Source organism: Alexandromys fortis, unplaced genomic scaffold (assembly GCF_014885135.2).
Source record: "Alexandromys fortis isolate MF-2015 unplaced genomic scaffold, M_Fortis_MF-2015_v1.1 scaffold_8_9099976_23576923, whole genome shotgun sequence".
In the NCBI taxonomy this organism is placed as follows: Eukaryota; Metazoa; Chordata; class Mammalia; order Rodentia; family Cricetidae; genus Alexandromys; species Alexandromys fortis.
In genome coordinates, this window is record NW_026067899.1 from 3,528,418 (window position 1) to 3,543,145 (window position 14,728).

The window sequence follows — 14,728 nt, forward strand, 5'->3', positions numbered from 1 at the left end:
TTGTCTAACAGCCTCTCTAGCTTCCTTTCTCCGTGCAGACTTTCCCCTTGGCTCAGCATCTCTGCAGAATCATGGCTCATTAAAACTTTCCCTGCTCCATTGAGGGACCATCTGATCGTCCCCTCCTTCATCGCCCAGGTTAGCATCCAGAACCATAGCACCCGAATGGCCTCGAACTTTTAATCCTCCTGCCTCAGCCTCCAGGGTGGTGGAATTATAGGAATGTAGCACCACACCAAGCTGTCTCTGAAGAAGTTTTATCAATGAAATATTTTTGAGGTATTTTATGACAGTAGTTTTCAAAAACATCTTCAAGATGATAAGAACTTGGGTTTGGTTAATACGTGACTAGGAGATTCTGAGTAGATAAAAATACCCGTAAATACCCGTTCCAACTGGGTGTGATTGTGCACATCTGCAGTCCCAGCACTGGGGACACAGAGGCTGAAGTTTTAGGAATTCAAGGTCACCTCAGCTACTCAGAGAGTTGGAGGACAGCCTAAGCTACCTGAGACTGTCACAGAAAACAACCAAACCACCCCCACTTCCTCAAAACACTTTGTTACATAAGCTATTAAGAGCTAAATATACTACATAAATGATTATCATACCCTTTTTTTGACAGTCTTATGAATTACTAATAGAAAGAATGATATGAGCAAGAAGGGCCAACAGAAAGCAAGCATTCGTGCAGGGATGGAAGACAGAGCTGCAGAGGAAAACCAGCCAGCTCTCAGGCAGAGAGGGAAAGGCATTTAGGTGGGAAGTTAGTTTATCTTTATCTCCCTTCTCAAAGGGCCTTGTTGGAAGAAAAGAATTTGCCCGGCTTGTTTCTCCAGCCTGTGTCCGAAAGCCCCCTCCACTTTCCCACCTGAAATACTATAAGGACGTTGAGTACGGTTATGTAAGCTAAAAGGAGCATTTATTTATGTATTCATTTATTTACTGGTGATAGCAACCAAGCGCAGTAGCTCACGCTTGCACGGCTAGCAGTCCGCTGAGCCTTATAGTCTATCCTAAGTATACTTGTGTAAGATGTAAATTTGTTGTAACAAAGCATTTATAAAACTACATAGTTAAATGAGAAGTTTCCCGTCACTTTGTATTTGCCATGGTCACACGAGGCCCAGTGCAGCCCCCTGTTTCTCTGCTTCCCAGCTTCCCAAGCACTTTCTTTGAAATACGATACTATTACCAGGTGATGGTGGTGCACTCCTTTAATCCCAGCACTTGGGAGATAGAGGCAGGTAGAATTCTGTGACTTTGAGGCCAGCCTGGTCTACAGAGCAAGTTCCAGGACAGGCTCTAAAGCTACACAGAGAAACCCTGTCTCGAAAAAACAAACAAACAAAAAAGGAGAGAGAAAGGGTGTCACTATGTAATTCTGGATCTTTGGGTGTAGCCCAAAGTGACCTCAAACTCATGGCAATCCTCCTGTCTCAGCCAACTTGATGTTGGGATTACGAGTGTGCACCACCATGCCTGGCTCATCTCTAGGGCTAATAGTGCAGGATATTTTCTTTTTACAGTAATTGAAAAAGAACTTTCCTGTTTAGATGGACCTACCTTTGAAGATGAGTTATTTTTAGGGTGAAATACTAATTTGTAGTGCTAGTTTCATGTTGACAGGATATATAATTTCTAAAGCATATAAGAAAAATTTTATATCTTTTATGATCTGCGATACAAATGTCTTGCAATAGATTCAGACAAAGTAGAGCATTTAAAGATGTATATGTTACTAAAGATTTTTCAATAATAATAGGGTACATTATAATCAGTAGGTGGAGATTTTATGTTTCAATGGAAAAATTAAGATTTCGGAAAAACTCGTGTCTGTCACTTGGATTCTGACAACCACATAATACTTAAATGTTTATTTTGGTGGTTATCTGGGGCCGGAGAAATGACTCAGTGGCTAAGAACACTGATTGCTCTTTTAGAAGACCTGGATTTGATTACTAGCACCCACATGGCAGCTCACAACTGTCTGTAATTCCAAAATCTAACGCTCACTGACATACATGCACGCAAAACACCAATGCACATAAAATAAAAATCACTTTTAAAAAACTATCCTATTACGAAATATATTAACATTTAAAAGAACTGGGTAACACTGGGATAAGAGAGCTTGCCTGCTTGTTTGGTTTCTCATAGGATCTTCCATTCCCCTTACCGAAAGCATTGAGCCCACAGGACCCTCTACGCTAGAGCATCTCCATGGCTGAACACAGGGTGAGTTCAGCAAGCACGAATCTAGACAGCGGCTTACACCAAGCTACTGTCCTGGGAAGAGCTCTCAACTAATTCAGGATGGGAACATTTGGGTAAGTGCTTGTGGATGGGTAAATCTCAAGGCATTCTCCATCTCCCTTAGAATGAGGGGGGCTACCTTCCCCTGCCTGTCTCGTTGATCTTACCTCTCGAGCCTAGGAATTATTCCTGTTATTAATTACATACCCCTGTCTTTTGATCACAGATCTGTTTTCAGAGAAAGTCTGAGCTTATACTCTGTAGCTGTGCTTACTGGGCTTAAATTCCAGGTATGCAACGATCTAGACACATAATCTTGGAGAAAATCACCTAAACTCTCTGAGCTTAGTTTCCTTATCTGTAAAATAGGAGTAATCATGATACCTATAAGGTTGATATACCGCTGTGCCTAGTGGTAGGCACTCTATAAATGGGAGCTACTGCTGTGTTTGCAGGCTTTCTTTCTTTCTTTCTTTCTTTCTTTCTTTCTTTCTTTCTTCCTTCCTTCCTTCCTTCCTTCCTTCCTTCCTTCCTTCCTTTTCTCCCCGCCTCCCTCCCTCCTTCCCTTCTTTCCTTCCTTCTAAGGAAAAACATCTTATCTTATGTGTTCCAGGATGGCCTCAGATCTGCTGCGTGCTTGAGGATGACTCTAAAGTCCTTATCCTTGTGTATTATATTTATTTATTTTTTCAAAACAGGATTTCTCAGTGTCACCCTGGCTGTCTTGGAACTGGCCGTGTAGAACAAACTGGCTACCAACTCAAGGACCCACCCACCTCTGCCTCTCCAGAGCACTGGAATTAAAGGTGTGTGTCACCATTTTCTGGCCGTGCCACCGTTTTAAAGTGCTGGGATCACGGGTTCATCCTCCCACATCTAGTACCAATGGGGGGAAAAAAAGAGTAAATATTAATCTTTTTATGTCAGGGTCAGGTGTATTTAGCAAGTATTTTCTTAGTCTTATCACTCAGTGTTATTAATCGCCTTATAATTTTTGTTGGTTCTGTCTTATTTTAAGATGAAGCTTTGCGGTGTTGTCCAGGCTGGCCTCAAACCCCTAGGCTCAAGTGAGCTTTGTATGTTGTTTTCAAAGCAGCTGGAACTATGTTTGTGCATGGTAGCATCTGACTGCTGCTGCTTCCTCCTCCTCCCCCTCCTTTTTCTTTGTCTTCGAATTTAGAAAGGGTCTTATACAATCTGGAGTGTCTTTGAAATTGTTATGTAGCCAGGATGACCTTGAATTTTCAATTCTCCTGCCTCTACCTCCCAAAGGCTGTGGCACCACACTTCCCAACTGAGTTCTTATATGAGCAAGTCCATCAGTTCGTTCCATTCTGGATGAGAAGCTCATACTCTCACCGGGCAGCTCTCTTAGCTTAAGATCATAAAACGTTTCCTTGGCCAATCTGTTAACAAGATTTATCGACTGAACACTGGTTAGCTCGGAGTTTGCATGACGTCTGATAAAAGTTTTAGCTCAGGGATAGTGAGATGGCCCATCTGGTAGCAGAAGCCTGGAGGCTTGAATTAGCTCTGTTGGAACCCATGTAAAGACGAATGGGGAGAGCCAGCCTCACAACACACACGCCGTGGCCTGTGTTCCCTGGATGGACCTCAAGCCTCCTGACATGGTTCACACACATGATGATGACACATTGCATTTAAAAAGAAAACGCTTTAGCTTATACCTGGCACCATGCTGTATGTTCAGCAAATGTTCAGCTTCGAAATGAAGAACAAGAAGGTGTGAAGTTGGGCCTGGTGGTACAGGTCTGTAATTCTAGCCTCTCAGCAAGCCCAGAAAAAGGCAGCCCCGGTTCCAAGGCTTGTCAGGACTACTGAGTGAGTTCAGAGCAAACCCGGATAACTGATGTTGACCCTGTCTTGAAAAAAAAAAAATAAGGCCAGTAGGGTGGCTAACATTTGCTGCCAACTATTGGGACTGGAGTTTGACCCATGGAACTCACAAGATGGAGGAAGAGAACCAACTCATGAAAGCTGTTCTCTGACCTCCACAAGTGCATGTGAACCATGGCATTTACACACACACACACACACACACACACGCACACACACACACACACACACACACACACAGAGAGAGAGAGAGAGAGAGAGACTGACAGAGACAGAGACAGAGAAGATTTAGGGTATAGCTAGATGGGGGGCTGGTAGAATGCTTGTCTAGCATATTTGGAACTTTGGGGTCAGTCCTTAGCATTGCAAAAAGACAGATCAAGACCTTTATTGATGTTATGCTAAGTGAGCGAATATAGAAGATGTACTTGAAACATCTTTTTATCTCCAGTCCTCTCATAGGGATGGCAAGTAAGGAAGGACTCAAAACTAAAACTAAAGAGCAACATAAAACAAACACAACCTACCCCAAATCCCACGAGGATGGAGTATGTTAAAGAGATCAAAGAGTCAACTCATCAAGTTCTCAATGACCAAACAAGTGTGTGTGTGTTTGGGGTATGTGTATGTCTGCATGTGCATCTATGTGCATGTGTCTGGGGAGGCTAGAAGCTGACCTGAGCTGTCATTTATCTGGTGCTGACCACTTTGTCTTTTTGAGGCAAGGCTTTCCACTGGTCTCTCTGATTGGTCAGTATTATGGTCCAGGGATCATCATCCCTGGTACTGGGATTGTAAATGTGTACTACCATGACTGGCTTTTTAAATATGGGCTCTGGGAACTCAACTCGGATCCTACCAAATGAGCCCTAAACCTGGAATGTTTGGAGTAATAAGAAATGTATTAAAAAAGAAAATAGAAAAAAAGAATAAAATAAAAAATATCATAATAGTTTATAGACCATAATACAAACTAAACAGCCAAGAACCTATCTTAAAATAAATAAATGATTGAATAAATAAACACATAGGAATGAACTAATGGATCTATTTTTTAAGAATATGGCATATCTTGGTCTGCATTCAAACTTCCTTCTAAAGAGTGTAGAATGTATTTGGCATGGGGGCACATCCCTGTCATTCTAGCACTTGGCAAGTAAAGAAATGAAGGGTTGGGAGTTCAAGCCCATCTTTGGCTAAGTAGCAGGATTGAGGCCAGCCTAGGCCAAGTAAAACTGTCTCAAAAAACAAAGCCTGGCGTGGTGGCACATGCCTTTAATCTCAGCGCAGAAAAGCAGAGGCAGATGAATCTCTGAGTGAGAGGCCAGTCTGGTCTATAGCGTTCCAGGACAGCCAGGGCTACACAGGGAAACCTTATTTCAGAAAAAGAAAGGAAAGAAGAAACAAACCAAACCAAAGCCAAACAACAAAAAAATGTGGAAAATGTTGCCAGGCGGTGGTGGCGCACGCCTTTAATCCCAGCACTTGGGAGGCAGAGGCAGGTGGATCTCTGTGGGTTCGAGACCAGCCTGGTCTACAAGAGCTAGTTCCAGGACAGGCTCCAAAACCACAGAGAAAGCCTGTCTTGAAAAAACAAAAAACAAAAAAACAAAAAAAAAATGTGGAAAATGTAAAGGGAGGGAAAGGATTAAGTTCTGCAGAGAAGCCACACAAACTTTGCTTTGGCCAAGTGACCAAGGTCAGCAGCAGCTTGGCTGATCATAGGTCATGCTGATGCAGTATATTCTTGATTCAACGGCAAAAGAAAGGCATTTTACCTGGGGGCCTTGCCCTCCACAGGACCCCCGGGTAGTCATGAGAAAAACAACCTAATCCCACTTCAGGGACATCATACAAAACACTTGACCTGTCCACCTCAAAACTGCCCTGGTCATCAAAAACAGTGTCTGAGAAACTGTTAAAACAAACAGGACTTAAGCAAACGTGACTAGACGTGAGGTGGCCTCTTCTTGGTGGGGTTTTGGAAAAGAAAAAAGAAACAAGCGAAGTTGCTAAGAGGGTGGACTGTAGTTAATAATACTTAATATTAACCTGGTGGTCGTGGTGCACGCCTTTAAGCCCAGCACTCCGGAGGCAGAGACAGGTGGGTCTCTGTGAGTTCAACGCCAACCTGGCCTACAGAGCAAGTTGCAGGACATTTCCCCTGGGGTTTGAGGGGGACATTTAAATAGCAGCTAGCTGCCTGGGAAGGAGAAGAGAGAGAAGTGCTTTCTTGTTTAGCTTTTGCCTAAATAATACTAATGTGTGAGGGCAGATTTGTTGTCTCCATTCTGAAATGCTTTTTGGCTTGGCCGATCCACTGTGGTTGTTGTTGATTTCCTTATGCTGAGATGACCTGGCCCGTGTCACCACACCGGTCTAGAGAATGCTGGAAGGAGACAGGAGACAGCGCAAATCTGATTCCCATGGAGCAAGTGGTTTCTTCCTAGGTAGAGCGGGGTGAGAGTAACAACCTCTCAAGTCTTCTCTGGGGCATTGCAGATCTTGAGAAGCACTTCATCCGAGGGGAGGGGTGTGTGCAATCAGCACTCTTCAGGCAGGCCAAACTCTCAAATTAAGTGGACTGAAGGGAAAGAACTTTTTCATTTCTCGGTAGGCAATGTCCTGTAGCTCTGTTGACCATTTCCTAAGCCTCCTGCCTGTTTTGGGTAAGGCTGATAGATCTTGAACAGTTTGCCAACTCATGGTGCTATTGAAATCTGTTTCCCCCGTTGGAAACCCACCCACTTGGGTGCCTGGATCTTTCTTCTCATCAACAAACAACAAAGTAGCCATCTTGCATTACTCCACGATTCTGCCTGTCTTGCTGGTCTGGAACTCATGAGTTCACGGAAACATTAGACTCTTCAGCCCTGGGGACTAGAAGTCACGCCACCAAGCCTGGCTTATCTGTTTCTTTTGTGTGGACTTTGATTTTTTTTTTCAGGGTTGTGTTTGTTTTGTTTTACTTCTGGATCTCACTGTCTAGCCCAGGCTGGTCCATTAGCCACGATCGTACTGCCTTAGCCACAGTAAGAGCTGGGGTTCCATGCACTTGACGCCCTGACTAGCTTGTCTTTGGTCTGTCTACAGAATCACAGTCCTTTTCCCAGTGATTTTTCTAGTTATTAGAAAGACGAACACTAGGCTGACCCAGCAATATGGTGCTTGTCTAGTAAGGGTGAGGCCCTAGGTTCAAAGTCAGTACTGTTAAAAAGGAAAATAATGTGCAAGGATAGTAGCATAAAGGATAGTAGCAAATGATTTTGATATTTTTCTTTTGCTACATTTTTGCTTTTTTGTGTGTGTTTGCATGCTCTATCAAATGTGTGAGTGTGTTTGAGTGTTTTTCTTAAAATTGTGTGTGTGTGTGTGTGTGTGTGTGTGTGATTCTCTAAATTCCCAAGTGGACCAGGGAAGAATGTCAAGTATCCTGCTTGTTTCCCTAAGAGGGGGTCTCCTCACTGAACCCAAAACTGTTATTTTAGCCCTGCTGTGGTGGCGCACGCCTTTATTCCCTGGACTTAGGAGGCAGAGGCAGGCGGATCTCTGTGAGTTCAAGGCCAGTCTGGTCTACAAGAGCTAGTTTCAGAACAGGTTCCAAAGCTATAGAAGAACCCCTGTCTCGAAAAAAAAAAAAAAACCCTGCTATTTTATTCCTGTGCCTTTCCCCTTTACCTCCTTTCCTGGGGCCATGCTTGACTGTTTTATGTGGGTGCCAGGGGTTCATCTCAAGTCCTTATGATGTATACTACCAAGTTCTCTTGCCCACTTATCCCCCTACCACTTATCCCCCTTGTGATTTTGTTTTTGTCTTGTTTGTTTTAGAGACAGGATTTTGAGGCGATGGTGGTGCACACGTTTAATTCCTGCACTCAGGAGGCAGAGGCAGGTGGATCTCTGTGAGTTTGGGTCAGCCTGGTCTACAGAGTGAGTTCCAGGACAGGCTGCAATGCTACACAGAGAAACCCTGTCTTAAAAAAACCAAACCAAACCAAAACAAAACAAACAAAAAATAAATTTAAAAAGTGAGTATATTGCTTGAATGTAGGTCTGTGCATCACATACAGGCCAGGGACCCACTGGCTCAGAAAAGGGGTTCCTATCATCTGGAGCTGCAGTTACGTGTGAGCCGCCACGTGGGTGCTGGAGAGCAAACCTTGGTCCTCTGGGAGAGCTGCCAGCCTTTTGACTGCTAAGCCACCTCTTTGGCCCCTGTGGTTTTTTTCTTGATATCTGAAATGCAGCTCAATTGTTTTGCTATCAAAGACTTTGTTTGTTTTTAAGTCTCACTGTGCCGCCGCCCAAGCTCACGCCAAACTCATAGCAATTCTTTCCCCTTAACCCCTAAGGTGCTGGGATTATAGGGCTGCAAATCAGTTCTAACCTATTGTCAAGTTCTTTTTTTTTTTTAATTGATATTTATTGAGCTCTACATTTTTCTCTGCTCCCCTCCTCCCTTCAATCCTCCCTGAAGGTCCCCATGCTCTCAATTTACTCAGGAGATCTATGTAAGTCTCTCTTAGTGTCCGGGTGTGGTGCCTACTCGGGAGGCTGAGACAGGAGCATTGCTTGAGTCCAGGAGTTCTGGGTTGAAGTGCGCTATGCCAATCGGGTGTCCGCACTAAGTTCGGCATCAATATGGTGACTTCCCCAGAGCGGGGGACCACCAGGTTGCCTAAGGAGGGATGAACTGGCCCAGGTCAGAAACTGAGTAGGTCAAAACTCCCGTGTTGTCAAGTTCTTAAAGGGCTGATCTTCTATTTCAGAGTTTCTTGGTCTTGCATGATTATTATTGACTGTGATGCACTGTCCTGTTTATTGTAAATGTTTATCAGAACCCTTGGCATCTAGACGGCAGTGACAACCAAAACTGTCTCTACCCATTGTGCCCCAGGACAGTGGAGAAAAACAACCAAGCTTTAGTGCACACTGAAAAGTTAACCATGGGCCTGAAGAGGTTGCGCTCTGAAACACTCGGATGATGTCTGGCACTTCTGGTACTCAAGATCTCAAGATCATTTCAGCATGAGGGGTAGCCTGCAAGCTCAATATTTAGGCTCTGACTTGGGTAAAAAGCCAGAAGCCAAACGAAGAGTATTTCCTGCTTAATTTCATTCAGTCAGTCTCCAAAATACTTACTGAAGGATTGCTATGTATCAAGTCTTATACTAGGTTCTGGGGCCTGATGGTGAAGAAAAGAGACTTAAGCTTTGTTTTTTTGAAGATCTTGGTTGATTTCTATTGCATGCCCCAAATCTTTATTACAGAGCTTGATATAACCACAGTTTCTTTTTTTCTTTTCTTTTTTTTTTTTTTTTGAGACAGGGTTTCTCTGTGGTTTTGGAGCCTGTCCTGGAACTAGCTCTTGTCTCTAACTCAAAGAGATCCATCTGCCTCTGCCTCCCAAGTGCTGGGATTAAAGGCGTGCGCCACCACCGCCCGGCCTTAACCACAGTTTCTAAGAGGAAAAAAAGACTGGATGACTGGAATCCTGTTGGCCTTCTGTTCCTCTTGGTGTTTTCCACTGACTTTTACCTGCAGGTTGCTCCCCAGAGAGGAATTTGAAAGCTAGGACGTTGAACGTTCTGACCCTGCTGCTGTATTTCTTTCCATCACTCTGCATTGTGAAATCTTCCTTAACAGGTGCTTGTGCCTCTGGCTGGGTCAGAGCATGTTTTCCTGCCTCGGCCCCAGAGACTCCCAGGAGTTCCTGTGACCTTATTAAATATTAAATTGTACCTTTGGGGGCATTCGAATTTTACTTAACTTTTTTTTCCCTGTCACTGAGACTTGTTAGAGCACTGATTCTCTCTCTCTCTCTTTCTTTCTCTCTCTCCCTCGTCCCTCCCTCTTTTTCTCCCTTCCTTTCTCTCAAGATTTATTTATTTATTATGTATTCAGTGTTCTGCCTGCATGTATGCCTACAATCCAGAAGAAGACACCAGATCTCATCCTAGATGGTTGTGAGCTGCCATGTGGTTGCTGGGAATTGAATGCAGGACTTCTGGAGGAGCAGCCAAGGCTCTTCACCTCTGAGAGCTGACTCTCCAGTGAAGCGCTGATTTTCTTAATCTTTGCCAAGACTTTTTTTTGAATTGTTATTGTTATTTTGTCCTTGTGTGTTTGAGACAGGGTTTCTTTTCTCTGTGTAACCCTGACTCTCCTAGAACTCACCATGTAGATCAGGCTGGCCTCCAACTCAGAGATCCACCTGCCTCTGCCTCCTGGGTGTTAGGAATTAAAGGTGTACACTACCATGCACAGATTTCCACATGACTTTGTTCAGAAATCAAGAGGACCCTGCTGTTATATTATACCTAAGGTCTTTGTGGTTTTGGTAGAGAAAATATGGCTCCTGCACAGATTGTCCTTAAGGTCTTGCTGAGGGTTCATCGACCCTGGCTACCCACTGGGAACAGACCACTAACTAACTTATAGCTTAGACCTGGTCCTCAATGTGACAAGTCTGAAGTTATTAGGAAAACAAAACAAACAAACAAACAAAATCCCCAAACTTCTAAAGACAAAAGTGTCATAAATTTCTGGGCCTCAGTGGTAAAATATCTCTGATTCTCCTTCTTCTTCTTCTTCTTCTTCTTCTTCTTCTTCTTCTTCTTCTTCTTCTTCTTCTTCTTCTTCTTCTTCTTCTTCTTCTTCTTCTTCTTCTTCTGCTTGACATGCAATGCTGACCTAGCACTTAGTATGTAGACTAGGCTGAACTCAAATTTCCAGTTAGCCTTTTTCATCTATTTCCCAAGAGCTGGGATCACAGGCCTATTGGACCGTATTTGATCTCCTCTGATATCTTTTGGTAATATATATATATGTATATATATGTATGTATATACGTGTGTGTGTGTATTTCTGGTGTTAGGGATGGAACCCAGGGCTTTGGGTGTGCAGAGTGTTCTGATTACCAACAAGTGAGCCATGCTTCCCTCGTTATTGTTGTTTTTGATGAGGTTTGTCTGGCTTTGTTTTGCAGGAGCTTCCGAGCTTCTCGCCCTGTTGTAAGGGGATACCAGGTTAGGAACTAGAATCAGGAGACCTGCCAGGAAGTTAGTCAACTCTGAAAACCTTTGGCTCTGTGCAAGGTCTCTTACTTTTGCCTACATGCTTAGGGAATCAGGTAGTGCTTTCAAAAACATATATATTTACATTTTAAAAATTAAAATATAGAGCCGGGCGGTGGTGGCGCACACCTGTAATCCCAGCACTCAGGAGGCAGAGGCAGGCGAATCTCTGTGAGTTCGAGGCCAGCCTGGTCTACAAAGGGAGTTCCAGGACAGGCTCCAAAGCTACAGAGAAACCCTGTCCTGAAAAACCAAAAAAAAAAAAAAAAATTAAAATATAATAATTTCTCCCTTCACTTTCCTTCTTCCAACCCCTTCCATAGATCCCTCCCCGGTTCCCTTTCCAATCCATGGCTTCTTTATCTTTGCATATTCTCATTACATATATCTATTAATGCATAAGTACATAAACACAACCTGCTGAGTTTCCTTAGTGTTGCTCTTATGGATGTGATTTCAGGGCTGACAATTTGGAGTTGGATAACCAGTTGGGGAGACTCCTCCTCAGGGAGGACTAACTCTCCCTCTTTCAGAAGTCTTTAGTTGCCTGCAGTCTGGGGTGGGGGGGCTGTGCTCCCTTCCACGATGGCATCTCTATTGGTATTGCCATCCTTCGGCTCCTGCTCAGGCATGCATACTGTTGCGGTGTCATGGGTGTCCCTTCCCTGTTGTTTCTAGAAGACAAGATTTCACAGCAGGGGCTGGAGAGATGGCTCAGAGGTTAAGAGCACTGGCTACTCTTCCAGAGGTCCTGAGTTCAATTCCCAGCAACCACATGGTGGCTCACAACCATCTGTACTGAAATCTGGTGTCCTCCTCTGGCATGCGGGTATACATCAAGGCAGAATATTGTATACATAATAAATAAATCTTAAAAAAAAAGATTTCACAGCAGACTTCCTCTTGGTCCTCTGACTCCTTCCAATCTTCCCACCTCCCTCTCTCAGTGTCTGTATGGCCTGACCGTTATGTGCTACACAGGACAACATGGCTACATGAGGCTTTGTCTCAAAAACAAAATGAAGTAATTAAAAAAAATAGGGACTAGACAGATGGATCCATAGGTAAAGGTGACTGCCACAAAGCTTGACAACCCGAATGTGGTCCACAGAATCCACATGGTGGAAGGAGAGTACCCCACTCCAGAAACTGTGCTCTGACTTATACATGTACCTGGGCCACATGCATGCATCCCTCTCCCAACAAATAGATGAATACACGTAATGACATTTGTTGTCGTTAAAATATGCAGTTCTTTCCTGGGAAAACAGGTGGGAAGAGCAGCATCGAGAGCAAGGAACCAATGATAAGGTTTTTGTTATAATGCAGATGAGAGAGGTTGGTGACTATGATGACGATATTAAGGGAGTGAATGGAACTGGATTTTTGCAGAATTCACGATCTGTTGCATTTGGATGTAAGAAGCAGGAGGATTCAAGAATATCTTAGGTGCGAGTGGATGGCGATATTACTTACTCCAAGACCTGGAGCTTAGGACTCAGGCTGAATCCTGGGACGTTTATATTGGAGCTGTCCAGAGGGCAGCTGGGGCAGTGGTACTCAGGAGGAAATCCAGGGTTGGATTATTATTAATGGAAATTTGATTTTACTCAAGGGGACTGTATAACCTCATGATCAGGGCAGGGAGCATGAAATTGGCTCATGGTAGAAGCAAATACTTGGATATATTTCTAATAATTTGACATTGAGATGAGGGAGTAGGGTAATATAGAGAACAAAAATGTTCCCACCTCCTCTCTCAGAAGGAAGCTACTTGGCATAAATATACTCAGTAAAGTTCACTTTGAGCGCTTTTTCATGTCCCTTTCCAGCGAGTGTCTGTAGAGCCCATGAGCACACATGGAGAGGGAAATGGGAAACAAATCACACTTTTGCATCAGATAGAAGCGATGTGATGCTGGCTTACAGCCCAAACGAATTACTTTGGGCCTTCCCCAAAAAAACTGGCCCATAGGCTTAATTCTCCAAATCTAGCCACAAGCATCCTTAGGTATAAACAAATACCGGAGATAAACATGTGCGGTGCAGACCTCCTTCTAGAGCGGTAGATCTGGAATTGGGTTGAGACAGTGTTTTTTTTTTTTTTTCTTCTCTACTGAAAAAGTGTGAGGGAGGATGGATCATCCTGTCTTATTCATCCCCCCCCATCCCCACCGTTTTATGTCCCCCTCCCCTTTCTGCGTTATTCTGGGATTAACGCTGCATGGTCCCCTACACAAACGCGGCTGGGCTGGTGTGGTCAGTCTGAGCCCCGCTGTGCAACCACGTCTGGAATTCCGGTAAATTGGCAACACTAATGCACAAAGGCAGCAACAATGAGGAAAACCCTTCAGCGCAGAAAGGAATGTTTGGATCCCTGGACCGCCACAGTGAAAGGACACACACACACACACACACACACACACACACACACACACACACACACCATGCGCCTCAGGACCGGCGCAAGGACTCTGGATGATCATGCGACCATCGTTCTGGGACCGGCATAAATCATCCGTCGAGACCGGAGTGCAGCACCGTGCCCCCTCACCAGTCCCCACCCTTTGTCCCCTTTACACGTTTACACTCCTCTAGTGTCTTTAATTCTTCCCCCTCTTGAGCGCCGCACAGCAGGAGACTTTGACCAAGGCATCAAACTTTTATTTCCCAGTCCGGGACATCACTATTATCAGAAAGCTGTTTTAAGTATTATTTTTTTTTGTGTGTGTGTGTGTCTGGATTTACCTTCCCAAAGTAACAATTTGTCTCCCATCCCCAAACTTCGCCAATTTAAGCCACGCTGCTGTGATCAGCAGAGGCCCAGACTATGCTTGCAAACGCAGAAGAAGCCCGCAGTGACTGACAGGCTGTCACTCCAGGGAGGGGGGTGGGGGGACCCTACTCTGGCACCACGTGGACGTCACAGCCCTTTGCCTGAAGGAAATGACTCCTTGGATCGGGGGCTCTACCGACCCGCTGTAGCTGCCGGGGCAAAAGATTTTGGGATGGTCTGAGCCCGGGAAACAGTCCGTACTCCCGCGGGACTCCCAGCGATCTCAATCAATTGCACCAACTGGCTAGTCTCAGCGCTGAGTCTCGCACAGCTGGGGACCATGGTCTGAGGGGCTCGATTAAGGTCCACCCTCAGTTAAGAGGTTCAGTGTGGCCCCCAGGGAACCGCGGGATCCCCAAACCCCTGATGTTTCATTACTGGCGTCACGGAGAAGACAGACCCTCCTCCCAAGTTTTGTTCAAGGTGAACGGAACTGTAAGAGAAGCTATCTGGCTGTGACGCCTGTAGATGTAGCGCTCAAGAGGCTAGATAGATATCGCCTCCACAGCAACGACAGAATCCCCCCACCGCCCAACACAAGCAAACCCTTGAAAGCAGCCTGCATCTTGTCAGGGGAAAGCAGGGGCCCGAAGGAGCTTAGCGAGTTCAGGCCAGGGTTTGAAATTCATGGGACTCTCCAGCCCTTCTGTGCCTTTCTCTGGGTCGCTCTCTTTTTTTCTCCTCTCCCCTCCTGTCCTCTTCT